Source organism: Lutra lutra, chromosome 13 (assembly GCF_902655055.1).
Source record: "Lutra lutra chromosome 13, mLutLut1.2, whole genome shotgun sequence".
NCBI lineage: Eukaryota > Metazoa > Chordata > Mammalia > Carnivora > Mustelidae > Lutra > Lutra lutra.
This window is the reverse complement of record NC_062290.1, coordinates 16834323-16861997: the sequence shown is the minus strand read 5'-3', so window position 1 is coordinate 16861997 and position 27675 is coordinate 16834323. Positions and strand designations below refer to the sequence as shown.

Sequence of the window (27675 nt, the reverse complement as noted above, 5' to 3'; positions counted from 1 at the left end):
AGCAGATTTGAACCAGGTTTCACAACGTTGAGCCTAACTGAAATTTATTGATCTCCAACCTCAGTGTGAGCTAAACTGAATGACAGAGAGAAAGGGGAAGTCCTTGCCGGGGCCAGGGGAAAGCCACTGGAAACCAAGGTCAACATGAAACACTGGCATTTGAGGACCATGAGACAAAGGGAAGAGAGAATAGAACGTTCAGGTCTGTTGGTGAAACCACTCCTGGGTCCTGTCCTGACTTGCCCCACAGCCCACCATCATTAACTAATTGGCAGAATTTCCTTGTTGGTATACTGGCTCCATTGAAAGTCTGATGGGGGAGCCACCTTCTTGTCAAAGCCTCATGGCTCCCATGAGGCAGGAGTTCTTCATCCTGAACAGCCTTTCTGCCTAGAAACCAGTGAGGGCACCAGGACACTGTGCAAAGCCAGGTCATGAAGCACGGCATTCAGCGAGGCAAAGGATCTTACCTCCATTCAGTGGCGCCTCATTGACAAGCCCCTGCTTTGCTGTTTCAGATGACGGGCAGAAAAAACACCACAGCACAGCTCAGAACACAATGACTTTCTTCTTGTAAACACAGATTGAAAGAGTCTATTTCTTAGAAAGAAAACTGCTCCCGCAATTCGTATTACATTTCAAAATCAGCGGGTGATTTGGTAGGGAGCAACGTTTACTATTATTTTAATCTATGTTGCATTAAGTTGACTCTTATATTTGACTTCGTACATATTTTTAATGTAATTATACATATACTTTGACCTTCAGTCTGTATCACTCAACATGTGCTTTGGCTTCTAGACTCATCCACCCAATTGTTTACTCACCCCTTCCATTTGGATGGCTAAATGGCATCTCAAACTAAACACATCTAAAACCAAACTCTTCCCTCCCCATACACCCCTGTCCCACCCGTCCCACCAAAGCTGTCTTTATTTCCCTGAACCTACCCATTCATTCTGTTGCTCAGGCCACCACCTGTGATCAGGCCACATACTCTGCACTTGACCAACCTTTGTCTGGAAAGATCCTCACTGAGACATCTACATGCCTTACTCCTCTAGGTCACTCATGTCTCTGGTCAATGTCATCTTATCAGAGAGAGATTCTGGGTCACCCTATATCCCCTACCTTGTCATTTTTCTCCTTTTACCTATACTATTTTTTCATAGCATTATCACCATAAGAGAAGTTATATTTTTGTCGATTTGCTTCTTGTCCCGTCTTCTCTTACTAAAATAATCCATCCTTTGACTCATTGCTATATGTGTAACACAGAAAGGTACTTATACATAGTACTTTCTCAGTGACTATTTGCTGAATCATTTAATGAACAATAAATAAAATAATTGTTTGCATGTAGATCTAAAAGACAACTAACGAGGGTGTAGTATTTACCTGTGGACAAACTGTAGCCGTGCTTTGAGGAGACACAGCAAATGAAATTCAAAGAGAATCTCCTTAGAAGAGTGTTTATATGATGATTTCTTGGGGGTGTTTTCTCTCTGGCTCTTCTCAAATCTAAAGGAAAAATAGAAAAAAAATATATAACATTATGTTTAAGAAACATTTATTGAGCATTTGCTCTGTGTGTGGTGTTATGAGGGATATAAACATAATGCAGACACACTTCTTTATTTCAAGGATACTGCCATTTTACACATTATTACAACCCTAAATTATTCCACTATAGTGAAAAATCCTCAAATGTATCACTGTTCCATTTAGCAAAAACAAATTACAATCAAGTAATTACTTCGGTATCATCTTAAAAAATGAAAACTATGCTATAAATAATTCAAAAAAATACAGAAAAGTATAAAAAAGAAAGCAACCGATCACTTCGAATACCAACACCACAAATAACCAGTGTTCCTGAGTGTACATCTACAGAGACAGAAGAAATCACAGAAGATGTATTAGAAGACAGAGGAAAAGAACTTGGTTGATGAAAATGGGATAAGGATATCCATGGAATTTTGAAAATGAGAAGTGATTCATTTTCCTTGATCAACAGAATAAAAAGAATATGAGGTAAAGCAGAAAGAATTGCTAATTTTTACCAAGAAATCTTCCTTCACTACTCTAGGATTAATTGTAAAAAAATCCTCCCCCCCAGCCTTTTTTTTTTTTTTAAAGATTTTATTTATTTGACAGACAGAGACCACAAGTAGGCAGAGACGCAGGCAGAAAGAGGAGGAAGCAGGCTCCCTGAGGAGGAGAGAGCCTAATGCAGGGCTCGATCCCAGGACCCTGGGATCACGACCTGAGCTGAAGGCAGAAGCTTTAACCCACTGAGCCACCCAGGCGCCCCTAAAAAATCCTTTTAAGTAAGAAGTCCCATCATGAAGACCATGGTATGTGTGTGTGTGTGTGTGTGTGTGTGTGTGTGTGTAACCAGTTAATGGCTAACAAAGCCCTGCTAGGAAATGGGGTGGGGTGGGGGGCATTGGTGTTGCTACCCTCCCCCCATTGCACTTGTTGTTTGTTGTGTTTTTTCATTTCAATTGGTTGTTGGCAGTGGTAGGGAGGGTGGGCAGAGCTTCTAACAGTAGCTTTATGTTTTGTGATCATGGTCCTCCCATTATTCTTATTCCTAGTTCCATATTAAATGGATTTAGTGCTCTTTACAATGACTTCCCAATACCTGAATTCTTTTTTTTTTTTTAATACTTAGGTAGTTTCTACACCCCATGGAGGCTCGAACTCAAAACCCTGACATCAAGAGTCATATGCTCTCCTGACTGACCCAGTCAGGCGCCCCCCTCCCCAGGCCCCCATACCTGAATTCTTTACTCCATCTCTGGTTGGCTGGATTTTGGCATCCAGCTAACTTTTTTTTTCCTACTCATGAGTGCTGTTTCTAGACTTCTCTCATATTTGAGAATTCCCTTTGTATTTGAACTTGAGTGGTAATATGACTGGGCCAAACTTTTCTTTCGCAAAGGACTATGTGGTTATTGCTGCACTGTCTCTGACAGGGAATCCTGCTGTGAGATGTCTAAGGACAACTTGATATTTTCTCCCTTTATTTCCCTTCAAGAATCTTTCTTCATTTTTTTTTCTTTTTAATAGAAGGAGCTGAAATGCCCTTCAAAAGACAAACGGATAAAGAAGATGTAGTCCATATATATAAGGGAATATTACTCAGCCATCAGAAAGGATGAATACCCAACTTTTGCATCAACATGGATAGGACTGGAGGAGATTATGCTGAGTGAGATGAGTCAAGCAGAGAAAGTCAATTATCATATGGTTTCACTCATACATGGAACATAAGCAATAGCACGGAGGACTTTGGGGGAAGGAAGGGAAAACTGAGGGGGGAGAAATCAGAGGGAGACAAACCATGAGAGAATATGAACTCCAAGAAACTGAGGGTTTCAAACTGAGGGTTTCAGAGGGAAGGGGGGGAAGATGGGTTAACCTAGTGATGGGTATTAAGGAGGGCATGGATTGCATGGAGCAGTGGGTGTTATATGTAAACAATGAATCATTGAGCACTACATCAAAAATTAGTGATGAACTGTATGGTGACTAACAACATAACAATAAAAAAAGCAAATAAATAAATAAATAAATAAACTTTATGGTTCAGAGGAGTTTGAGGTTCCCAGAAAAACTGAGGGGAATTACAGAGGATACCCTTTGTCCTAAAAGACCCACAGCTCCCCATTATCAACATGCCTCCCCTGAGTGATACATTTGTTACAACTAATGAACCTGCACAGACACACCATTAAGACCCAGAGTCCATAGTTTACATTAGGGTTCACTCTCAGTGTTGTACATTCTGTGGGTTTAGACAAACGTACTAGGACATGTATCTACCATCATAGTTTCAAATATATATATATATAGTTTCAAAAATACATATATTTTACATATAATGTATTATGGGCTTATAATACTATAGCCCATAATATAGCTATATATAATATAGCTTATAATAGTAAAGCCCATATAATATTATGTTATAAGCCCATAATATATTATATATATTTTTATATATAACTATATATACTCACAGAATAGTTTCCCTACCCTAAAAAGTCTCTGTTTTCTGCCTGTTCTTCCCTCCCTCCCCTCTAGCCCCTGGCAACCCCTGAACTTTTTACTGGTCCCACTGTTTTTGCCTTTTCTGGATTCATACAGTATGCAGCCTTTACAGATTGGCTTTTTTCTTTTAGTAATTACATTAAGGCTCTTCTAGTCTTACCATATCTTTCTATTGCAAAATAATCTTTCTTCATTTTTAAAATTCAAAAAATATAATCAGGAGTATATGAATGTTACTATCCTATATCTTTTTTCTTGCGTGACCCCTAAATTTTATAATTGTAATATTTGGCACATGGAAACATAATAATAAACTCCTCTAAAATTTCCACCTCACCAAAGACCAGAAATTTTCCAGAATCACTGCTTCTATCAATATTTTTCTCTGCTCTCTCAACTCACTGTCTATCCTGACAGAGATAAACAGTGGCTGGAGTTTTGCATTTATCATTCCCTTGCTTTGTATAAAGAACTTTTACCATATAACCATAAATACATCCTTCTAAACTATAAATTGCTTAGTTTGGTGTGGGGGTTTTTTGTTTGTTTGCTTTATAGCAATAAATTTATGAATTTATATCATTTACTAGAACTTCTTTCTTCACTCACTATTATGTTTTTAAGAGTCATCTATCTTGTTGCATAATAGTCTGTTGTGTGACTATGACCTAATTCTCTTCTCCTGTAGAGAGGCACTTACAAAGTTTCCAGACCATTCTTTTATAGATAGTGCTGCCATGATCACTCTTACTCCAAGCATGGTGCACACAGGCAAGCTTCTCCAGGGACATGTACCCAGGAAAACAATTATTGGATGGCGGACCAATGGAAACATTTATTTTTGCAAGATAATTCCAAATTGGTTTGCAAAGAGTGTTGACTAATTTGCAATCCCACCCGCAGTAGAAAAAAAATATACATTTATCCATATCCCTGCTAACACTTGGTATTTCAGACTTCTTACTTTTTGGAAATTGAGTAGATGGAAAATTACATTTCATCATGTTCTTAGTTTGCATTTTTTGGGTTACTAATGGGGTTGGGCACCTTCTCAAATGTTTGTTGGCTATTCAGGTTTTTTCTGGGAAATACCTGTCATTTACCTATTTTTCTACTTAATTGTTTCTTTTTCCATTTTTTTAATGCATAGATCTTTTTAAATATTGCTTATATTCATTGCAAGTATTTTTCTGTTAATCTTTTCACTTTTTATCATACTACTTGAAAGAAGTTCTTAATTTGATTTTTTAAAAAATTTATGTGTTTGTTTGAGAAAGAGAGCACTCAAGTGAGTATGGCAGAGGGAGGGCAGTGAGGGGCAGAGAGAGAGAGAGAATCTTAGGCAGACTCTGTGCTGAGTATGGAGCCAGAGGTGGGGGCTGATTCATGAGATCATGACCTGAGCTGAAATCATGTGTTTGATGCTTAAGCAACTGAGTCACCCAGGCACCCCAAAGTTCTTAATTTTCTTACAGGCAAATATCAATCTTTTCTTTGATGTTAATGCCTTTTGATTTAAGAAGTTTTTCCCTTATCCCAAAATCAAACAGATATTCTCCTATATTTACTTTGAAATACTTCACAGTTTTGCCTTTCACATATAAGCCTTTAATCCATCTGAATCTTATATATACATGACCTTGTATATGGTATGAGGTAGGGACAAGATTTTATTATTTTCCACATTGATAACTGTCTCAGCAACATTATCAAATAATATCATTATAATATATCAAGTATTGATAAATGTGTATGTGTGTGTCTTCTCTAGGTTTTCTCTTCTGTTTGTAACAGAAGATACAATAATACCACATGTCATAATTAGTAAAGCTTTCTGATAAGTATTGATGTGGGGTGGGATAATTCTCCCTGCCTTACTGTCTATTCTAGAAGTTTTGTTCTTTGACATACATTTTAGAAACTTCTTAAGTGTCTCTAAAAATCCAATTGAGGTTGTTTTTGTTTCTGTTTTTTGTTTACACTAGAATGCACTGACTCCATAGATCAGATTAGGAGGAATTAAAATTTTCTGATATTGGAAATTTCTACCTATCTACCTGATAAATTTCACAACTTAAGACTTATTTAATGTCTTTCCATGAAGTTTTATAATTTCTTCAGACAGGTTCTACACAATTTTGGTTAGGTTTCCAAGGATCTTATATGTTTTCATTGCTATTTTAAATGTCATGTAGTTTTTAAAATAACAGTTAGCTGGTATTTTAAAAATGCAATTAATGTTTGTATCTTGATTTTATGTATTTCCATTTTGCCTCAGTCTCTTGTTTATTCTAATAAATAATATAAATCATTAATCTTTAAATAATGCATGTCTTATTCCTTGTTTTTTTTCCTTCTTGTCTTATGGAAATGATTGGCCTTCAATAAAAGTTGCATGTATGTGGTGAATGTAAGCATCCTTGTTTTGGTCTTAATTTTAAAGGGAGTCCTTCCAATATCTTTCCATTAAGAATGAAGTTTTCTCTAGGTATTTGTAAATAATATGTATTAGGCTGGGAATATTTTCTTCTATTGCTAGATTGCTAAGGTATTTTTAACCTGAATATCTTCTGTATTTTATCAAATGATTTTTCTGCTCTCAGATCGATGTATGGCCTCTCTTCTATAATTCATTAATGTGTAAATTACATTTATAATTTCTCTAATTTGAAAACCCACTTGTCATTCCTGAGATCAACTCATTTATATCCTTCATGTAATAGCCTCTTTAGATGCTGCTGATGTTTGCTCAATATTATTTTGTTTAGGTTTTTCCATCTATTTTCACACACACACACACACACACACACACACACAGATACAAACACTAACATGGTTATAAACAACCCATCGGGCTATGTTTTACAGACTAGGTATTGTTGGTTTAACTACAGGATTTGTATGACAACAAAAAGTTAATAGCTACTCGGCATATACTTTTTTTCTTTTTTTAAAGATTTTATTTATTTATTTGAGAAAGAGAGAGACAGAGTGAGAGAGCATGAGAGGGAAGATCAGAGGGAGAAGCAGACTCCCCATGGAGCTGGGAGCCTGATGTGGGACTTGATCCCAGGACTCCAGGATCATGACCTGAGCTGAAGGCAGACGCTTAACCAACTGAGTCATCCAGGCACCCCCAGATACTTTTGATATTGAGGATGAAAGTAATAGAGTTGACAGAGTGTCTTTCTATGTGGGAAAAAATGCCACTTTAAGACTCTGGTTTGGAAGATAAGAGAAAATCTCTGATTACAGAGTCCATCATGGGCCCTTGACTTAAAGCCAGTCCACATGGGTCCAAATAGTATCTATACAGCCAAGAGAGAATAAAAATATTTTCAAAACAAGATAATGTTTCTGAAATACAACAGTGAACATTATTTTGGGGAAATGGGGATGTCCTTGTTCATGGGTAGAATTTTCTGACTTTAAATAGAATAGCCTGTCTCTCCAAGAACACATTTCACGGACAGTCCCTGATGCTGCAGTGGAAATTCAAAGAGACAAGATAATTGATGGCTCCCTGAATTCAGTATGTCATCAGTTACCACAGTAATTCCATTCACTGTCTGCCTTAGATTCCTTGCCTTCTACAGCTTGCCTTAAACATCAGAATTTATATTTGTTTTTTTTAGACACGAACTACAATACGAATCATCTCGTTTTAAGGTCTTAGTTATAACGCTTCCTATTACACCAGTCTTTCTTCATTTTTTCTTTGATTTGATCCTCATTTCAGGGCGTGATATAATTGTTCTCTCCTTCATCAGTTTCTGTACTATGTTATGACATTCCTTTATAACTTGCTTTCACATACAAAATATAGGCAATGAATCCAGACTCAATACTATAAGATGATAAAGCAACTCCAAAATAGATAAATAAATAAAAAGCAAAATACGCAAGGCAGAAAAAGAAATAGTTAGAGCCTGCATGGTAAATACAGTCTGAAGACTCAGACTTTTTCACAAGTAACAATGACCCTGAAATTAGGAAGTGGCAAGAAAAATCAAAAGAGCAAATGGACCATGAAATTTTATCCCTTACAAAAGGAGAGAATCTCTCACATTAATGTCCCCTAGATGTATTATTTTTATCCTTCAGCTCGTGTGAGAATTATGGAGGCTAACAAGTGAATTGCTGGCTCCAGGATAAAAATAGAAGGGGAGTTGCATGGCAGGAGCGTGTCTGAGGTTGTTACTCTGAAGAAATGACCTAATCCCGGAGAGATCAGCGAACGTGGAACATGATGAAAGCCATTTAAATTCTAGTACAGAAACAAAGGCTAAGAGATAAAGAGAAAGCCTTCAAATGAGCTGTAATGTAAGGGTCGGTTTTGTTCATTTCTGGGGTATACCATGTGAAGGGACATGCCACATGGCAGGATCTGTCCTGATCAACTGTCATAGGTAATTTATTTTTAAGGGTCTTGCGCTGTTACCTACCCAAGGATGTGAGTTGCTGTATGGCAACTCTAGTCCTGGGGGCTAAGAAGCCACACTTCTGTCACTGCTATGTTTTATCCATCATTTATCCAACACACTCACTCCTTTCTGACTGAAGGGGAGAACAATGAAGATTATTCCAAGGAGTTGCAATTAAAAAAAAAATTGTTTTAAAATATTGAAGGCAGCTTGAGGCATCCAGCAGAAAGCTCCCCCAAATATCATTCACTTTAAAGAACCAGCTAATGTTGAAGTAGTTTCTTTTCCTCTCTCCACTTCCAGAACCGCTTCAGGGTATTACTAAAACTTCATGGAGAGCCCATGACACTCAACAAAGGACGGACTTTCGAAAGTGTCGACACATTTAAATTAACATTGGCCTTCTAACTCCACAAGAAGCCACAGAATTTTAAGTGAGACTTCATGGGTTTGTTCTGTGCCCTGTACAATTCCCCTGGATTTTAATGAAATATTAGAACTAATAAAATGGTGAAGAGCATTTGACCTCGAAAGAATACTGAAAAGTCCACTTTTGTATTTCTTATTGGTAATACACCTATAGTCACCTAAGCGTTTCATTAATATTTTAGTGAATGCCCCTGAGGTCATATTACGAAGATCAGGGAGAAGATACCCCTACACACTTCTGACACTCTGACACTAGGTAAGCCACTATCCCCCAGACACAGGTGCCACTCTTAGGCAGATGGGAGAGTGAGGGAAAATCCTAAATTAACTGAGTTAAGATCCGAAGTTACTGAATTATTCCAGAATGGATTCATGTTATTTTTTCCCCATAATCAGACATAATGGAATTTAAGACAGAGATTAAATTGGCTTATGGAAAAATACGGAACATTCTTTGCTTTTCCACATCTGAGTAAGTGACTACAAAAATAATACCCACCACCTTTTTCTTTTGAGTTGTATATTAGTTATCTATGGCTGCCTGATGGGTTATCACCCCTCCCCAAGATGGCATCTGTAAATAATCATAAACATTTACTTCACACAGTTTCTGTGGCTCGGGAATTCTAGAGTGGTACAGCTCAGCGCTGGGTTGTTCTGATCAGTGTCTCTTGTAGCTGCTATAAATATGATGCTTGGGATAGCAGTCATCTGAAAGACCGACCGGTGTTGAAGGGTATGCTTCCAAGATGGCTCATCCAACCACCAGCCAGCTGGTACCAGCTGTTGGCGGGACTCAATATCACACCGTGTATATTTTTCATAAAGCTACTGAAGTGTTTGCTGACACGGTGGCTGACTTCCTCCCTAGTGAATAATTCCAGAGAACATACAGTGGAGGCCACAAGTCTTCTACCATCTACCCTAAGAAGTCATACACCATTCCAATTTCCTGTTGGTTACAACTGGTCAACCCTGCTTAGTGGGGGAGGTGGTGACTGGGGTCCCTCAATTGGGGGACCCACTAGAGGATGACTACCACAATGTGCAAACTAGAACTACATGTTTAGAAGGCACTTCACCAGTAGTTATAGACACAGAAATGGTATTTAAAAGAATGGACATTCAGGGCGCCTGGGTGGCTCAGTGGGTTAAGCCACTGCCTTCGGCTCAGGTCATGATCTCAGGGTCCTGGAATCGAGTCCCGCATCGGGCTCTCTGCTCAGCAGGAAGCCTGCGTCCCTCTCTCTCTCTCTCTGCCTGCCTGTATACTTGTGATCTCTCTCTGTCAAATAAATAAATAAAATCTTTAAAAATAAATAAATAAATAAATAAAAGAATGGACATTCAGATCAGCGTACCTAGCCAGTGTGAGAACTCAGTTTTGTTTTGTTTTCTTGTTGGCACAACATCATCTGATAAAAATAACAGGATTTTCCATGGTGCACAGCTCCTTCTTTCCCTCTCCATAGTGTGTGCAAATGTCATTTTACCAGCCCTTATGTCATGCTTAAGTCCAGTTCCTTGTGCAAAGACCCACCATATGTTAGATAGCAGTAAGGCTCTGGCTGAAGTTATTTCATGCACACGAAGCATTACATCTACATTTTGTTGTTACTCTAAACAAGAGCCAATAAAATAAGAGGGATGGAAATAAATGTCTGAATAAAAGGAAAGCATACACTAGTTGCAACTCGTTGGCGGTATTACAACATACAGACATCTTTTCACAAGTAAGGTAAGGGGAAAAGGAAAGTAAAGAAAGGCCAATAAACCAAAAGATGGACCTCCCATAGGGCCTTCTAGTTTACCCCCTTCATTTTACAGATGAGGAAACAAAGGCCTTGCAAATTTAATTGACTTATCCAAAACCGCACAGTAGATTAACCAGTTGTATATTCAGAGTATTTCACAGACCCACCCTTTTTCCTCTTAATTAATCTTGTATTTATGTAACATCCAATGATGAGTCAAAAATCCAAAGTTGAGTTAAATCTTTAGTTATTTATTATCTCCCAGACAAATAAGAAAAGTGCTCGGTAGATTTCAACTATTTGCAGTTTTTTTAGAAACATCAATTTGGTCTAACAGCTTTGTAATACGTAGATGATACAAGCCAATGGAATCTTTCTTTCAGACTCCCAAACTTTAATTCGAGGTATATTTTTATAATGAAAGGAACTTTTTGGCACTCTTGGGAAGACACTGTCACAGCAAACAAACAAAAATCTGTGTTCTTTTCACTTTAAAAAATCATCTCATTTTTTTATATGTAATTAATATAAAGGATACTTCTTTCAAGTAGGAAGCCCACTAATCATAGAAGATAATGTTACATGTGCCAAAATTATGATCAGATGGCACTGGTATGCTTTAGGGGAACTGTTTCCCAAATGGCAGGAGACTCATTGCCCCCTTCCAACTCCGCACTGTCCAGTCCTCCTTAGTGTGCAAAATTTTCTGATTTGTAATTTTATTTTCATGCCACAGTAGCCTAGAAACTGTTCTTCTAAACAAACAATTACTGTCAAAAGGCGGAAGATGCACTATTTATCTTGGATTCTAGTGAATGAAAATAACTCCTAATAGTCAGTGGCTTGGTCTAAAACATGGCCGCTGCACACATTAACTGAATTAACATATGCCAAATGGCAACTCTTAGTTGCTGGGACAAGGAAGAGGTCCTTAGCTTAACTGAGGAGAAAATGTGAACATTAATGAGCTCTGCAGATGGAGAAATGCAGTGATGATACACAGGCCCCTAAATTTCTTTATAAAATCAAACATTTATTGAGTACCTACCACTGATCAAGGTTGATGCCCACAGTGTTACAGTTTCAAGGCTGAGCTTATGTGTCAGGGCTCAAATTCAATTTCTCACCTCTTTAGTCCTCCAGGTTGGATGCAAAATGTATTCAACAGAAGGAAAGATGGCCAGATACCTTAGAAAATTCTTGATAACCAGGGCTCTTGGTGATGAAAAGCAGTAAGAGAGGGGCCTTGGGTTCCTTCTACACAGGAAAAGCCCTGCTCCCACCTGCCTCTGTGAGGTGGGTCAGGAGCACTGCCCAGATGACCCTACCATTTGAGAACAGAGAGCCCCAGGGAAGAAGGCAGGAGACAGAAGTGTGAGCAGGGGCTTGCCCTGAGAAGACTGCCATCAGAAGCAGAGGAAAACATTAGTCACTCATTGGTGTTTAGCCATTCTCAATGCAACGACCCCACCCTCTAGTGAGCTATGATCCAATGAAAGTCAGACACAGACCAAACACACAAACAAACAAAAAAAAAAGTAGAGAGAGAGGGGAACTTTATGGGAAGGAAGTTGAGTTGTAGCCACGGATAGTTCCTTCTGCAAGCCTCTGACTGAGGAAAAGAAGCTGGGGCACACATTCTGTTTTCTTTTGAGATTAAGTCTATGGGAGAAGGAGTCTCCCTTCCTATCAGGTACCACTGGATTCTGAAGGACTCCATCACCATCATCAAGCCAGATAAATGTTGGCAGTTGTCTATCACCCTGGAATCTCATATCTCTTCTGCAAAATGTGTCTCCCCACTCACTGGGAGTGATAAAGACATACTTCCTATAGGTTTACTTAAGGAATTCTCTGGGCCAATCATGAGTAGGCCTGGGAATCTCTTGGCAGTATCTCACCTGCTATGGGGTGGGATGCAGAGGAAAGTTCTAGACTTAGTCATGCAGCATGAAGACAGTATGCCTGGGGTGAGCTATTGACTTCAGTGTGACCACTGAACAACATGTCGAAGTCCTCCTAGGATTTCCCCAGGACTGGCTTCTATCTTGATCCTTGAAGTATGTTCCAGTTTTCTCACGTGGGAACCTCCGTCACCATGGTGTGACTCCTCTCATGGCTCAAAGGAAGAACCCGTGTTTCCCTTGCACTTGCTGACAGGGCCTCACTGCTAAGACAATGCTGCCGCTGGCGAGGCAGAGCAGCGTGTCTGCCAGGAAACATTACCATCATCTCTTCGGTGTCAGCCCCAAGTTCACCACACCCCTGGGTTGGTGTCTCGTGCACTGGGGCTTAGTTTCCTTCAGGGTCAGCTGCACATAGCCCTGTTGGCTCCAGCCCACATGTTTCCAGCTTCCTCTCGGATTCCTCCTGGTCGGCTACTGAAGTCCTAGTGTGCCTCCTGTTCCCACAAAACTGCAGAGGTCTGCAAAGGTGATGGGCCTTCCCGTGATAAACAACCCAAGAGCACCAGTCCGAGAGGGCCAACGGTGGTTTTATTCAGGCTGTGCCCTCTGCCTGTGTGCAGTGTGACTAAGACATGTGTGAGGCTCACCTTTAAAAAAAAAAAAAAAAAAAAAAGCAAGTTTCCTCAAAAGAATTAAAAATAGAGCTACCCGAGGACCCAGCAGTTGCACTACTGGGTATTTATCCAAAGGATATAAACGTAGTGATTCAAAGGGACACCTGCACCGTGATGCTTATAGCAGCAATGTCTACAATAGCCAAACTATGGAAAGAGCCCAGATGTCCCTTGTCAGGTGAATGGATAAAGAAGATGTGGTGTATGGGGCGCCTGGGTGGCTCAGTGGGTTAAAGCCTCTGCCTTTGGCTCACGTCATGATCTCAGGGTCCTGGGATCCAGCCCCGCATTGGGCTCTCTGCTCAGCGGGGACCCTGCTTCCCTCTCCCTCTCTGCCTGCCTCTCTGCCTACTTGTGATCTCTCTCTGTCAAATAAATAAATAAACCCTTAAAAAAAAAAGATGTGGTGTATATACAATGGATATTACTCAGCCAGCAAAAAGAATGAGGTTTTGCCATTTGCAACAAAGTAGATGGAACTAGAGGTTTATTATGATAAGCAAAATAAGTCAGAGAAAGACAAATACCATATGATTTCACTTGTATGTGGAACTTAAATAAAACAGATGGACAGAGGGGAAGGGAAGAAAAAATAAAGCAAGATAAAAACAAAGAGGAAGGGCATCTGGGTGGCTAAGTTGGTTAAGCAACTGCCTTCTGCTCAGGTCATGATCCCAGAGTCCCGGGATCGAGTCCTACATTGGGCTCTCTGCTCAGCAGGGAGTCTGCTTCTCCCTCCAACCTTCTCCCCTCTCATGCTCTCTCTCTCTCAAATAAATACATAAAATATTAAAAAAAAAAAACAAAAACGAAGAGGGAGGCAAACCATAAGAGATTCTTATGTCTAGGAAACAAACTGAAGGTTGCTGGAGGGGAGGTGAGTGGGGGTGGGATAACTGGGTGATGGGCATTAAGGAAGGCACCCGTTGTAATGAGCACTGGGTGTTACATGCAACTGATAAATCACTAAGTTCTACCCCTGAAACTAATAATATACTACATGTTAACACAATTGAATTTAAATTAAAAAATAAAGAATGCAAGCTATTTCTTCTACCAGGCAAGCCCTTGACCTATCCCAAGAGGAGATGTACATCTCCTTTCTATTCAGCTCTCCCAGAGATCTTTGTTACTTTCTTTGTAACAAGTACAGAGTATATATGTCAGCTGTCTCACTGGTCATACCATATTGTAACTATTGCATTTAAGTCTATTTCTTAACTTGTTGCCAGGTTCATAAAGGCCAGGACCCTATATTAACCATCTTTGTACTATCATGACATATAAATGTAAAAGATCATTTCATGTCCATCCTGATGTATCATAATACTTGAGAGATCTCTGACATATCCTAATGTACTGGGCAAAGGGTTAGTTCCAAGACACCGATCCCCCCCGCCCCCGCCCACGTTTTACGCCTTCAAAACGGGTAATCTCCTAATTTCTGTGGGCCAGGAGGCAGTTGGGGGAAAAGCAGCCAAGGTATATGCTGGTGTATCCAAAGTAACAGGGTGGGTATCAGGGGTTTGGAAGGAATTTGTGGAGACGATGAAGGATGGTTTTGAAGAAATGTGATATCACCAACATGTCTGATACCACAGAATACGATAGTATGGGGAAAATCACAGTATCTGCAGTTTTGGGTAGAAAAGTTCTCAGAAGAAACAGCATCTGAATGTCAAGAAGCTTTAGGAATACCTTAACCAATTTCATTTGCTTATGTTCTCCTTTTTACGAATGCACATGAAATGCACTTATTATTCTGTATCATAATAAGCTATGTCTAAGTAGCTCTAAAACAGATTTCACTAAGAAGAAAATAAAAACTCTAAGCGAGAGAAAAATGATATATAAATCTAATTGACAGCATTTTTTTCTTTCTTAGCAATTATAAAGTGAGGGTGGTTCCCATATCACTGACATTATATTCCATGATATATGGGATACTTGCTGTAAAACTAGTGATTTTTTCCCTCTCTTTTGAGAAACAAATGGAACTTGTAAATTGCAACCATTATCTTTGGCTAAATAAAGGGACAGGCAGATCTGCTTGTACTTTTCTTAGGTAAGTTTCACAATGTTGCAATAAACAGAGGTGGTGGGGGTGGGGTAGAATGGCGGCAAATTCCCAGGGAAAGGTTTCTCTTTTCAGACTGAGGGTTTGTTATTGTTTATTGTTACTGCTGAAGAAAAGCAGAGACCCACCCAGGGAAGTCACATTAAAAAGAGTCAACAGCCCTGGATGACTGCCACCCTCTACAATCTCCACCCCAAAAGGAATGCAAACAAAAGGCGATAAAAGGCCACCCTCTTACCCACCCTAACTTTGAGACAGATATGAATTTGTTGCCAAAACCCTTTCTTTTCCCTCAAAAGATGGTCAGTCTATATCTTAAGTGATGAAAAATAAAAGGAAAATGACAGGAACAGAGGAAAGCATCTTGTAAGCAGAGAACTAAACAAAGTGAAGCAGGAAACCCTTTGGATAATCACAGAGTCTCTGCTCTCTTTATATCCTGAACTTTCCACTTTGCTGCTTATTTTAAGAACCAAAATCAGGCCTCACCCCAGCAGACTCCAACCCTGATATTGTGGCAAGGGTCAAAACCACACACATAGTTGCCTGCACCAGCAGCACCAGTCCTACATTTTCTTTGCAGCTGCCCACCCAGGTGGGCCCACACTTTGCAGCTGTCAAGTTCTTCCTCCCCTCCACTCGCCCTCCACACAGTGGGAAGCAGTAGGTGGAACGGCAGAGTGATAGATAGCTCTGACTCTGGACCATGCATTTGACCGCATGGGTCCTAGATATAATGCAAGAAGCACAGGGCCCTGCCGCGGCCCATCCAAACAGAGGAAAGATACAACCAGAAGAAAGGAGAGATTCCTTGCATTCAGCTGTACCCCTGTGGGCAGTTAGAGCAAAGCCTGTAATTCCTGGCACTGTTATATAAAGCCTTGCCTTTCAAGCTTTCATGGTCAATTGCAAAAACGCTGAGTTGCCACCTTTCCTAATGAGTTGTCTTTGGAAACGCCCACCCTCCACCACCCTCCATCCAGCACTTCATCATAAAACATGGGCAAAAGGGTTATAGGTTCATCTCCAACTTCTGGATTGGTTCCTAGAAGAAAACAAAACAAAACAGAATAAAACCCCAAAACTAGTATTTGTTGTTTGGGGTCCAAAAAAAGAAAGCGGAAAAGGGAAAAGAAAATATTTGCTATTCCAGGAGTGCCAATATTCAAAAATTCAAAATTCCCACCGGCAGCATTCCTCAACATCTGGGAGGTGGGAAGGGGGGAACCTCTGAGCAGGTCCCAGGCTACTGTCCCTAATGGCATAAACACGCAGCTTGGTGGTTGTAGAGAGAAGCAGCTACCCATGCCGCTTTTTAGAAGCTTAATGGCTGTATCTCTTCTTGAAACACATGCCAGTTGCCATGGGGGGAGGCCGGCCACCAGCCCGGGCAGGTTACCCACGGCAGGCAGCCGCTCGGAGCCAAGAGGACGGCGTGCGGAAGCCGTGAGGTAGCGTCTGGCCTGAAGGAAATGAAATCCTGCACGCGGAAGCCTTATTAAATGCTTCATGCTTGAAAAATCCATAGTCAAGGCAAGGCTTGGGAAGCAGATGGTTTCCCCCCTTGCCGGTCGTGTTAACTTTATAGTTGGAATTTTGAAGACAATTTTGACATTTGTGTGGACTTCCAAAAAAAGCGGGGGGTGGGGGTAGTGAAGCGTGAAGCCGTTTCTTTATTGAAAAAACAGGACCAAGAACAAAACTCCACAAGTCAGCACCTCGCCCGCGAGAAGGGGCAACGTGCTCTTCTGGGGCTCTGCACGCCGCCCAGTCAAGGCTGCAGGAAGTAAAAATGCAAACAGCATAGTGACGGTGGGGGCCAGGGCTCTCCTTCTCAGCTTTTTGGACCAAATGACTCTAGAAATTTCACCAGGACACCTGAAGGCATCAAACTCCAGGAAGCAGCAACACATGTTCCCGTGTTCTCCAACTTTTACTTAAAACAACAACAACAACAAAACAAACAAAAAAACTTAACTCATTTTTTTTTAAAATTTTAAAAATATATTTTATGCCCAGCGTTTTGGGATAAGTAATGTATGCACATGGTACAAAAAGCAGCAGATAGCATGAACTGACGGCTTCCCAGCCTTCTCCCCAGTGATTCCACTCCCCTTTCCTAGGGGCAGCCCTGGTGACCTTTTCCTGCAGAGCCTTCCAGAATTCTATGGCATACCCTACATATGTATGTAGCCTTTTCTTTTGTTTCTTATATGAGCTTTTTTCCTTTGTTCACTCAAAGAGGTTTAATAAAAGGTAATGAATTTGGTGAAATGGATAATTTTTTGGAACAACCCAATGAAATGAATTATTTTACTGGTTTCAACCCAATTATTTTTGAGTCAGAGTGTTGCAGTGCCTGGGTGGCTCAGGTGGTTAAGTGGATGACTTTGGGTCAGGTCATGATCTCAGGGTCCTGGGATTGAACCTTGTGTTGGACTCCCTCCCTCTCTCCCCACTCCCTGCCCCCCCTACTCAGTGGGGAATCTGTTTAAGATTCTCTCCCTCTCTGCCCCTCCCCCACTCTCTCAAAAATAAATCTTTAAAAAATAAAAAAAGTAGTAGAGTGTTATTAAATAACTCTCCCACTTAAAAATAATTTTTAAAAATATAGATGCATCCCAAATAACCCATACTTGATGAATTACAATGTGAGACTATCTCTTGCTCCTCATTTTTCATGAGATTGTGTCTTCCATCAATGTAGCTTTCTCTCTTCCCTGCTTCATTATGATCTTGACACATTCTCACTGATGTTCATCAGCTTGGCTTTCTTTAAAATTCTTTTAGCAATTTTTTAAGGTTTTCTAAATAGAAATGGCAAAAATCATAATTCTATTTTAAGTTGTCCAAGGGAGGGGCACCTGGGTGGCTCAGTCATTAAACGTCTGCCTTAGGCTCAGGTCATGATCCCAGGGTGCTGGGATTGACCCCCTTATTGGGGCTCCCTGCTCGGTGGGAAGCCTGCTTCTCCCTCTCCCACTCCCCCTGCTTGTGTTCCCTCTCTAGTTGTGTCTCTCTTTGTCAAATAAATAAATAAAATCTTAAAATAATAATAATAATAATAAATAAATTGGCCAAAGGAAATCAAATCACTTTATCTCTGGCTACCTAAGGCTGATCACTGGCAACATGAGGGAAATGGCATTACACTGGAAAGACCGCTTGCCGAGGAGTTAAGTAGATTCGGATCTATTCATTCTAACTTGGTTAGCATCCAGAACACAACCAAGTCCTCAAGTATGTCCAGCTTCCTATTACCTTTTTTTAAATTTAAATTTTATTTTATTTTTGTAAATGAGGGAAAACCACAATTAGAAATTTCCTTCGTAAACATTCTATTTCTTGTCTGACATTTTCCAGTGTTTTGCAGATGCGTTACTGGTCCTTAAGTCTCAAATTGATCAGTGCAAAAAGCTTGTCTCAAGGGTAAAGGGAAAGGATGGGAGCAATCACATTGCAATTTGCTAGCTGTTACGGAGTGAATGTTTGTGTCCTTCCACAAGTCCTATATTGAATTCCTAACCTCCAGCATGACGGTATTTGGGGGTGGGGTCTTTGGGATGTTATTCAGTTTAGAAGAGGTCATGAGGGTGGATCCCAAGGCGACATGAGCAGCCTTAGGAGAAGACAAAGAAACCGGAGCTCACTCTTTCTACCATGTGGGCACACGGTGAGAAGGTGGAAATCTGCAAAGCAACAGCCAGAACCCAATCCTGCTGGCATCTGGATCTGAAACTTCTCAGCCTCCACACGAGGGGAGAAATGGGTATCTGTTTTTTAAGTCACCTAAAGTAGTGTGTAACAGCAGCGCAAGCAAAGACTCTCACTATTTTCCTCATTTCTTGAGAGCAAGTAGTCTAGCAACTCAAAGGTATGGGTTCAACCAATGCCAATTTCTCTTTTTCCAATTAGATAGACTCTTTCAACATTAACACCTCAGAAGCACAGGCTTTATCCTGAATACTTGTCATGCCCTATTTATGGTACAGGTGCTAGCCGCTGGGCACATATCCAGCCTCTGGGTCCTGCTACTGTCTCACTGAAAACTGAAAACTCGAGTGGGGCGGTGACGTCTACCCAAACTCCCTTCGTCAAGGAGCCTGAATTCTGGGCGATTGAATGGAGCTGGGTTATGTGTGAGGACCAAAGCCGAGATGGGACAGTGGGCTACAGAGATGGAAACTGAGAGACACAGGAAAAAATTCTTCCCAGGGGTTAGGTCAAGGTCAAGAACCACAAATCTGGGCTTCTTAAGGAGTGGAATATAAGGTGGAAATCAAATATGAGGCAGCGTCTACGTTTGTTTTTCTGTTACATTTCTACCTTGGAATATGTGTTTCCCTAAACAAATTTGTACTAAGGGCAAATTAAGTGCTAAGCATGGTTCTAGATGCCAGTCATAGAACAGTGAAGAGATCTCTCCCACCCCCAAAAAAAGGTAAAAAGGAAGAAAGATAAAAAAGATAAGAAAAGAAAGATTCTTGCCTTCACAAGCTCACATTCTAACACACTTGCTTACCTCTGTTTCATCAACCTTGTTAGTGTCTCTAACTACTTTTTATAACATAAGAATATCGTTGTTCTAGTCTTTTTTTATAGGTGCACTTTTATTTTGTACATCATCAGGATTTTTAATGTTTCCGATGTTTTTCAAGTATAAATAGGTCTTCCACTCTTTGTCTAAGTAGGTTGATTCTAAAAGTAAAAAATAAAATCTTTAAATGGATTTATGGTATCATAACTATGTAAGTGCCAACAACTACAGAGCCAAGTGATATGCTAGAATTATATTTTTTTCTCTCAAAAGTCTAATGGCATAACTCCTGAGCCAATTAAAGGAGAATATTTTTTTAAGTTGTATTTAAATTCCAGTTAGTTAACACACGTGTACTATTACTTGCAGGTGTACAATGTAGTGCTCCAACACTTCCATACAACACCTGGCACTCATCACAACAGGTACACTCCTTCATCCCCATCACCTATTTCACCCATCCTCCCACCTCCTCTCTTCTGGTGACCAATAGTTTGTTCTCTATATTTAAGAGTCTGCTTCTTGATTTGTCTCTCTCATTCTCTTTTCCCCCTTTGCTCCTTAAATTCCACATATGAGTGAAATCACATGGTATTTAGCTTTATTTGACTGACTTATTTCGCTTAGCATAATGCCCTCTGGCTCCATCCATGTCATTGCAAGTGGCAAGATTTCATTCTTTTTTATGGCTAAGTAATATTCCATTGTAATATACATACCATATCTTCTTTATCCATTCATCAATCAATGGACACTTCTGCTGTTTCCATAATTTAGCTACTGTAGATAATGCCTCTATAAACACAGGGATGCATGTATCCCTTTTCCTTTGAATTAATGTTTTTGTATTCTTTGGGTAAATATCTAGTAGTGCAATTGCTGAATCATAAAGTAGTTCTCTTTTTAACTTTTTGAGGAACCTCCATGCTGTCTTCCACAGTGATGGCACAAGCTTGCATTCCCACCAACACCAATAGTGCATGAGTGTTCCTTTTTCTCTACATCCTCACCAATACCTGTTGTTTCTTGTGTTGTTGATTTTAGCCATTCCAACAGGTATGAGGTGATAGCTCATTGTACTTTTGATTTGCATTTTTCTGATGACAAGCGATGTTGACCATCTTTTCATATCTGTTTGCCATCTGTATGTGTTCCTTGGAGAAATGTCTGTTCATGTTTTCTCCCCATTTTTAATTGGATTATTCATTTTTAGGGTATTGAATTTAATAAGTTCTTTATATATTTTGGATACTAACCCTTTATAGGATATGTCATTTGCAAATACCTTCTAAAGGAGAATATTTATATTCCAATTGTTTGAGTCAAATGAATTGTCTATTCTCATACCAAGTCAATTAAATGCTTAAAATCATGACATGTCACACACACACACAGAAAATCTCTACACATTTTACTTTGTAATAGCTGAACAGTAATTTCTTGCATATGTCCTGAACTTTCTAATCGCTTTCTTTTTCTTTTCTTATTAGTAGGAGGATTATGCACCTTCACTTTATCCCCAGGTTTACCTAGATTATCAATCATGCTGTCCAGTATATGGAGTTCATCTATCCCCCCTCAGAGATGTCTTCCCTGGACTCTGAATTTTCCTTCTCCAGTCAGAAGTAGTTGCTGCATAAGCCCATTGTATAGATTTTATCTTCAACTTTTCACCGTCTCCCTGGGATCTACTGTTTCTTAAATATTACCTCCTTCTCTTTCTTGATTTTTCACCCTTGTCTTCTTGGAGATTATCCCTAAATAACTTTATAAGAAAAAAATCTTAGGAGATCCTGAGATATATACATCTAAAAAATATCTTTTTTTTCCCCTTCTATACTAACTGGACAGTTGGACCAAATACAGAATCCTAGGTTAAATAAAGAAGTGAAAGGGTAAAGCTTCACATTAGGGAAAAATAATTGCAATACACTTATTTAAAAAAAAAAAAAAAACAGTACCCAGAATCTATAAAGAGTTTCTAAAAACAAGTAAGAGAAAGACAAATGGGGACGCCTGGGTGGCTCAGTTGGTTGGACGACTGCCTTCAGCTCAGGTCATGATCCTGGAGTCCCGGGATCGGGTCCCGCATCGGGCTCCCGGCTCCGCGGGGAGTCTGCTTCTCTCTCTGACCTTCTCCTCGCTCATGCTCTCTCTCACTGTCTCTCTCTCAAATAAATAAATGAAAAAAAAAAAAAAAGACAAATGGCCCACCTTAAAAAATAGGCCAATGCTAAATAAGAACTTCACAAAAAAAAGATAACCAAATGCCTAAGAAGGATGTGAGAAGTTGCTCAATATTGATGCTCATCAGGGAAAGTCAGACTCACAGTGAGATATCACTGTACATTGACCAAAATGGCTTAAATTTAAAAGATTGGTAATACCAAGTATTGGCAAAAATGTAGAGCATTCAGAACTTCAAACTATATTGCTGATGGGGGATAAAATTTTTTGATATACTGTATAGCAGTTTCCAATAAACTTACACACCTACCTATGACGAACCCAGAAATTTCAGTCTTGGGTATAAACCCATGAGAAATGGTCAAACAGTTCACAAGAACTTGTGTAAGAAGGTTTGTCATAGCTGTATTTATAATGATTTCAAACCAAAACAGTGCAATGGCCACCAAAAGGAGAAGGGTTAAGTAAACCATGCTATAATAATACAATAGAATTTAATTCCTCAGAGATAGAAAAGAATGAACTTCTGTTATACCCAACAACTTGGATGAATATTAAAACAATTCTGTTGATTAAAGAAGCTAGACATTAAAAAGTATATATGATAGGATTAAATTTCTATAACTTTCAAGAACAGGGAAGTTAAATCTATAGTGATAGATTTCAAATACTGATAATCTGAGGGAGGAGGTGATGTGTATTGACAGGGAGGGGCATGTTCTGGGGGGACAGAAGTCATCTATGCCTTGATCTGTATGATGGTAACACACAAAATCATCAGGCTCTATACTCAATATTTATGTATCTCATCACGAGTATTATATCAGTTTAAAAAAAAAACACATGAGAAAGATATCTAGGTTGAAAATTGTCTTCTTTCAGCACAGTGAAAGTTTTTCCTCATTGTCTTCTAACATCTGCAAGTGACGATAGGAGGTCTTGTACCAGTCTGATTCCCTTTCCTTTGAGGTCCAAGTTTATTCTCTCTGGAAGCTTAAGAACTTTTCTTTAAACCTCTTCTTCTGAAATTCCATGAGGATGTCTCTAGGTAGGAATTTTCTTCTCCATTCATCCCACTTGCCCTTCAGTATGCCTTGTCAATTTAAATACGTGTGTCTATCTTTCTCTCTGGGACAGGTTTCGATTAATTTTTAAAAGAATTTTTACCTTTCTTGGGAGTAAGATCTATGTCCTTGAACCTCCATGAATCAGAAGACAGACTTCTTAAATGAAGCCTCTCTGTCAACTTTCTTTCATTTTTATCTTGTTTTTGTCTTTTTGCTGCCTGTTTGTAGCTTGCTTCTGCTTTATCTTCCAGGAATTACACAGAATTTCTGAGCACTCCTACCTACTCTGTGTTCCTGTTCAACAGCTATTTAATTGTTTTTTAGGACACAGTGTCTTCTCAGATTTCTTTGAGGGTACTTGAAAGTTTTGTAAAAGACCCCTGTGTTCTGAATTATGTCTATTTTCTCTGATTGTTGTGGCCTTTGTCTTTCATGTTACTGTTTTCCTCACATGCTTGATTCTTCTTAGAGGATACACGTTACTAATGAAGGTGTGTGCTTCCTCCTCCTCTCAGGAAGAAGATTTGTTTCCTGCATAGACCTCTTCTTGCCTGGGCATCCTTCTGAGTGATCTGAGTCTAAGGGCAGGGCAAGCTGGGAGACCAGCTTTATGGTAAGTGGGCATGGAGCTCCCTGACAGCCCTGGGAATGAGAAACATCTCCTGCTGAGATGTCAACACTCTGGAGAGCTCCTTGCTTTGCCTGGTTTACTTAGTATCTCTAGAGAAAGATCTTAGAGGCAATGGCCATGGTTCATGCAACCTTCTCCTTCTGCTCACCCCATCATGAGACCAAGTCATTATCATTCCTGTGACCAAGCCATTATCCCCTCCAGGCAGCGGGGTGCGTTCCTTCACTGCAGACCCTCATAGTACATTCTGGGATGTGGATTTTCTCGTCTGTTTCATTGGAAGTCTACAGGCTTCCAACCACTTTCCATCTTCTAGACATCTCACAAAGTCTGCCATCTGTTAATATCTTCCTCCTCATTCTCTTTCCCACCTTAAAAGCTTTTATTTTCATGTAAATGTAGCTTCTGGAGGGAGAAAGGTGAATATCTATATTCAGTCTATCTTGAATTGGAATGCACATTCCCTCTTCTTTTTTTTCTTGGAATGAACATCCTTTTCCTTTTTTCCCTTTAGTACATTAATTTAGATAAACCTGATAAGATCAAGGATATTACCCAATAAAATTGATTAAGGTATCAACCGACCCTTTAGTGCTGGGGGGTTCCCACATCTATACTCCCACCATTTTCCCATGTTTCCATGTGCCTGCCCATCGTTCCCCCTTCCCTGTGCTACTGGTACCTCATTTACACGAATCCAAGCTCAGCTCTATGGACTCACTCCCCATGAAGATCCTCTTCCCCACCATGACTGGCCCCCTTGATCCTTCCACAGGTTCCACCCACCCCCACTCAGATCGAACACTTCACACAAGTCTTTGACTCCTTTTTTTTTTTTTTTTAATGGCCTTTATAGTCAATGGGCGCTCAAAGCCTCTCAGTTCTTCCTGTCTATTTTATTCTATTTACGAATAAATTTTTTGCTTTCCCTTGTCTTGGCCCAGAAAATAATAGGGACTAAAGGTGGTAACAGGGAACATTGGCTGCACTCCTACCTGGGGAAGGGAAAAGGAATCACCAATCCTTACCCAGTGATACCTGTTTCCTCCACATAGATGTATGCAATTCATGCCTTAGCTGAACAGGAAATGCGTGCTGGTTAAATATTTAAAGAAAATAAATGGTGGGGGCGCCAGGGTGGCTCAGCCGGTTAAGCTTCTGACTCTTGATTTTGGTTCAGGTCAGGGTCTGAGGGTCGTGAGATTGAGCCCGGTGTTGGACTCCACACTGGGCGTGGAGTTCACTTGGGATTCTCTTTCTTCCTCTCCCTCTCCCTCTGCCCCTCCCCCTGCTCACTCGTGGTCTCTCTTTCTCTCTCTCTCAAAAAAAAAAAAAAAAAGGAAAGAAAGAAAAAAGAAAAGAGAAATGGTGTTTGTCACAGAGAAGAATTTGTAAATGTCTTTTCAGGGTTGGCTGCAAAATGCATATATTCTACGACCTAAAATTAGTTTTGAGTCCAGTAGACCGATTCCAATCCCTCCTACTCTGCAGCCATTCTGATCAAGCCCCAACCCCATCTCATTTGTTTCTTTTCCTTATGTAAATAAGACACCACAAGCGCATACAGTATCTGAATCATATATTAGCCAGACAGGACCATCTGAGAACTAAAATGCATGTGGGTAGAAATCACCCTTGGGCTTTCTCAAATGCACTATGCTCATATGGTTTATATATGCTGGTCTGATGTTTGCATCATCAGCTGTAATTAGAAGCATTAAAAATTGTAACCAGACTGAACTGTTGATAAACCCAGTTTAGGAGTTTAAGATTTGTCTGCTTGACCTCCTACTTATATCACTGCTGATATGTGATTGTACGGTTTACAATTAGACACTTGAAAAGTTCAACTTGCCTCTAAGTTGTTACCTGCATGCCTTCTTTTTTTTTTTTTTTTTTGTAGAAATGAACTGATTAGAGAGCAATTCTGGGGTCTGCTGGGAGAGATTGCTGTGGCAAAGGAAGGAATGGTGATGGGAGAAAGGGAGTATTTATATTCAGTAAGGTTTTGATGTTAAACAGAAAGGCAATCACAGATGGTGTCTGATTACTGTTGGATCATTGCCAACCACTTGCAGGTAGCTACTGCTAGGCCCCGTGGGAACTTCATTCTCCAGCCCTAGTGCCCTTCAAGGGCTCAGACTTATGCCTTGTGTCACCGTTGCCGATTTTATATATATATATATACACACACACACACATATATACATATATATATGTAAAATATAATACATATTCATATATTATACAAAATATATATTTATATATAATTTATATAGATATAATGAATTTTTATGTATACATGTGTGTGGATGCATGTGTGCCTCTTTTATAACTCATTTTAAGAACCCTCATCATACCAAAACTTGGATGCATTGAATAGGTAGGTACATTAACCGGAACATATTTCCATCCCATAAGAAGGCTTCATTACACAAAACAACTTTCCAAAGCAGAAACTTTTCTCTGTGAGTTTAAAATGTCATTTAAATTTCTTTACAAAATTAATTTCCCATGAAGCTTTCAGTTAATTCTCTGAATCACTCATAAATATTTACTGATAACTGTCCCATTCACATTTGCAAAAATACATCAATTAACACAACAAGACTCATTCGTAAATCAGGACAGGCCAAGGACTTGATTTAACATGGTGTCCCTTTGTTACCTACAAAGGTGACAGTGACTCATTTTTGGGAAGTAAAGGGTGCTGATTGGCAATTGATGTCTAAGCTCATTGACAGCCTTATAACCCTGGGTTTGCATCTTAACGATCTGTGATTCTCCAGCTTGACAACGTCTCCACAATTTCCCTGACAACCTGATGAAAAGTGAAAGTCCTTAAACAGCCAGTTGTCCGGCTATCACTGTAACTAAACCAGCAGGTCTCTCCTGGAACACAGTGGACTTAAATAGTGTCAGTCTTAAGTGGGTTGGATTTCTTAGACCGTGAAAAGAAAGGGCATTCGCTGCAAAAAAGAAATCCAGAGTCCTAAGATGTTCTCTCTCGAATTCGCGGGAGCCACATCTAAACAAAAATAACAAGAGCAAAACTCCCTTTCGTTTCCAGGGGAAGAAAAACCCCAGCTGTCACCACAGCGAGGGGGAAATGAGCATGAAACCATGGAAGGTTCTTCTAACATGAAGAGCACCCATCTAGAAACTGACAGCCAGGACCAGACTCCCTGGGTTTGAATCTTGATTCTGGGTTTAAAAGTGTGTTTTAGGGCAAGTTACTGAACTTTGTTGTGCCTCAGTGTCTTTATCTGTCGAGCGGTGATAAAAATCATACCAATGTCATATGGTCACCTTAGGAGTAAATGAGTTAATACCTAAAGCGCTTGGGAGAAAACCTGGTCCAGACAAAGTATGTATCAGTGTTTGCTACTGGGATTATGACAGGCCAAGCCCTTTATATTCATGACTGCAGTCAGTCCCTCCAGGTGGAGAGTGGATATTATTATCCTCATTTTCCTGATGAGAAAATGGATCTCTGAGGAGACGAGTAATTTTTCCAAGTCCACACAGTGAGTAACTCAGTTGAGCTGCCATTCACCCTTAAGTCTTTGTAGTACTAAGCCACCTGCTCCCGGTGGCTGACTTTCTCACTCTTTAGCTAGTTCTCTGTTAGAGGGTGCTGGCCAGACTTGGACAGCAGCCTCAAATATGCCCCATTGGCTCCAGTCCCCTGTACAGGCAGGGAGGATCTAGGGCAGTCACCCAGCTTGGGGGGTGGGGTGCTGCAGGGGAGCGGGGAGAGGGCAGCCAGCTCTGCAGGGGAGCGAGGAGCAGGTGTAGTGATCACAGAGTCCCCCCGACCCCCCCACCCCCGCCCTATCCCAGACCACTTTCTCTTCCCTAGTATCACACAGGCTCCCTGCCATGGTCGCCAGTCAGTCTGTGGGATTGGCTTGCTCTTTCCCTTTCAA

At 40.1% G+C, this 27675-nt stretch overlaps 1 long non-coding RNA gene across 1 annotated transcript in view; it reads right to left on the bottom strand.

Moving 5' to 3' along the window:
- Positions 1–472: 472 nt before the first annotated feature.
- Positions 473–27675, bottom strand: part of LOC125083960 (uncharacterized) — a 361461-nt gene continuing 334258 nt past the window's right edge. The window contains exons 5-6 of the long non-coding RNA XR_007122421.1: positions 1399–1521; positions 473–567 (exon numbers count right to left, since the gene is read on the bottom strand). This is a non-coding gene — a long non-coding RNA (uncharacterized LOC125083960). The remainder of the gene's footprint in view (positions 568–1398; positions 1522–27675) is intronic.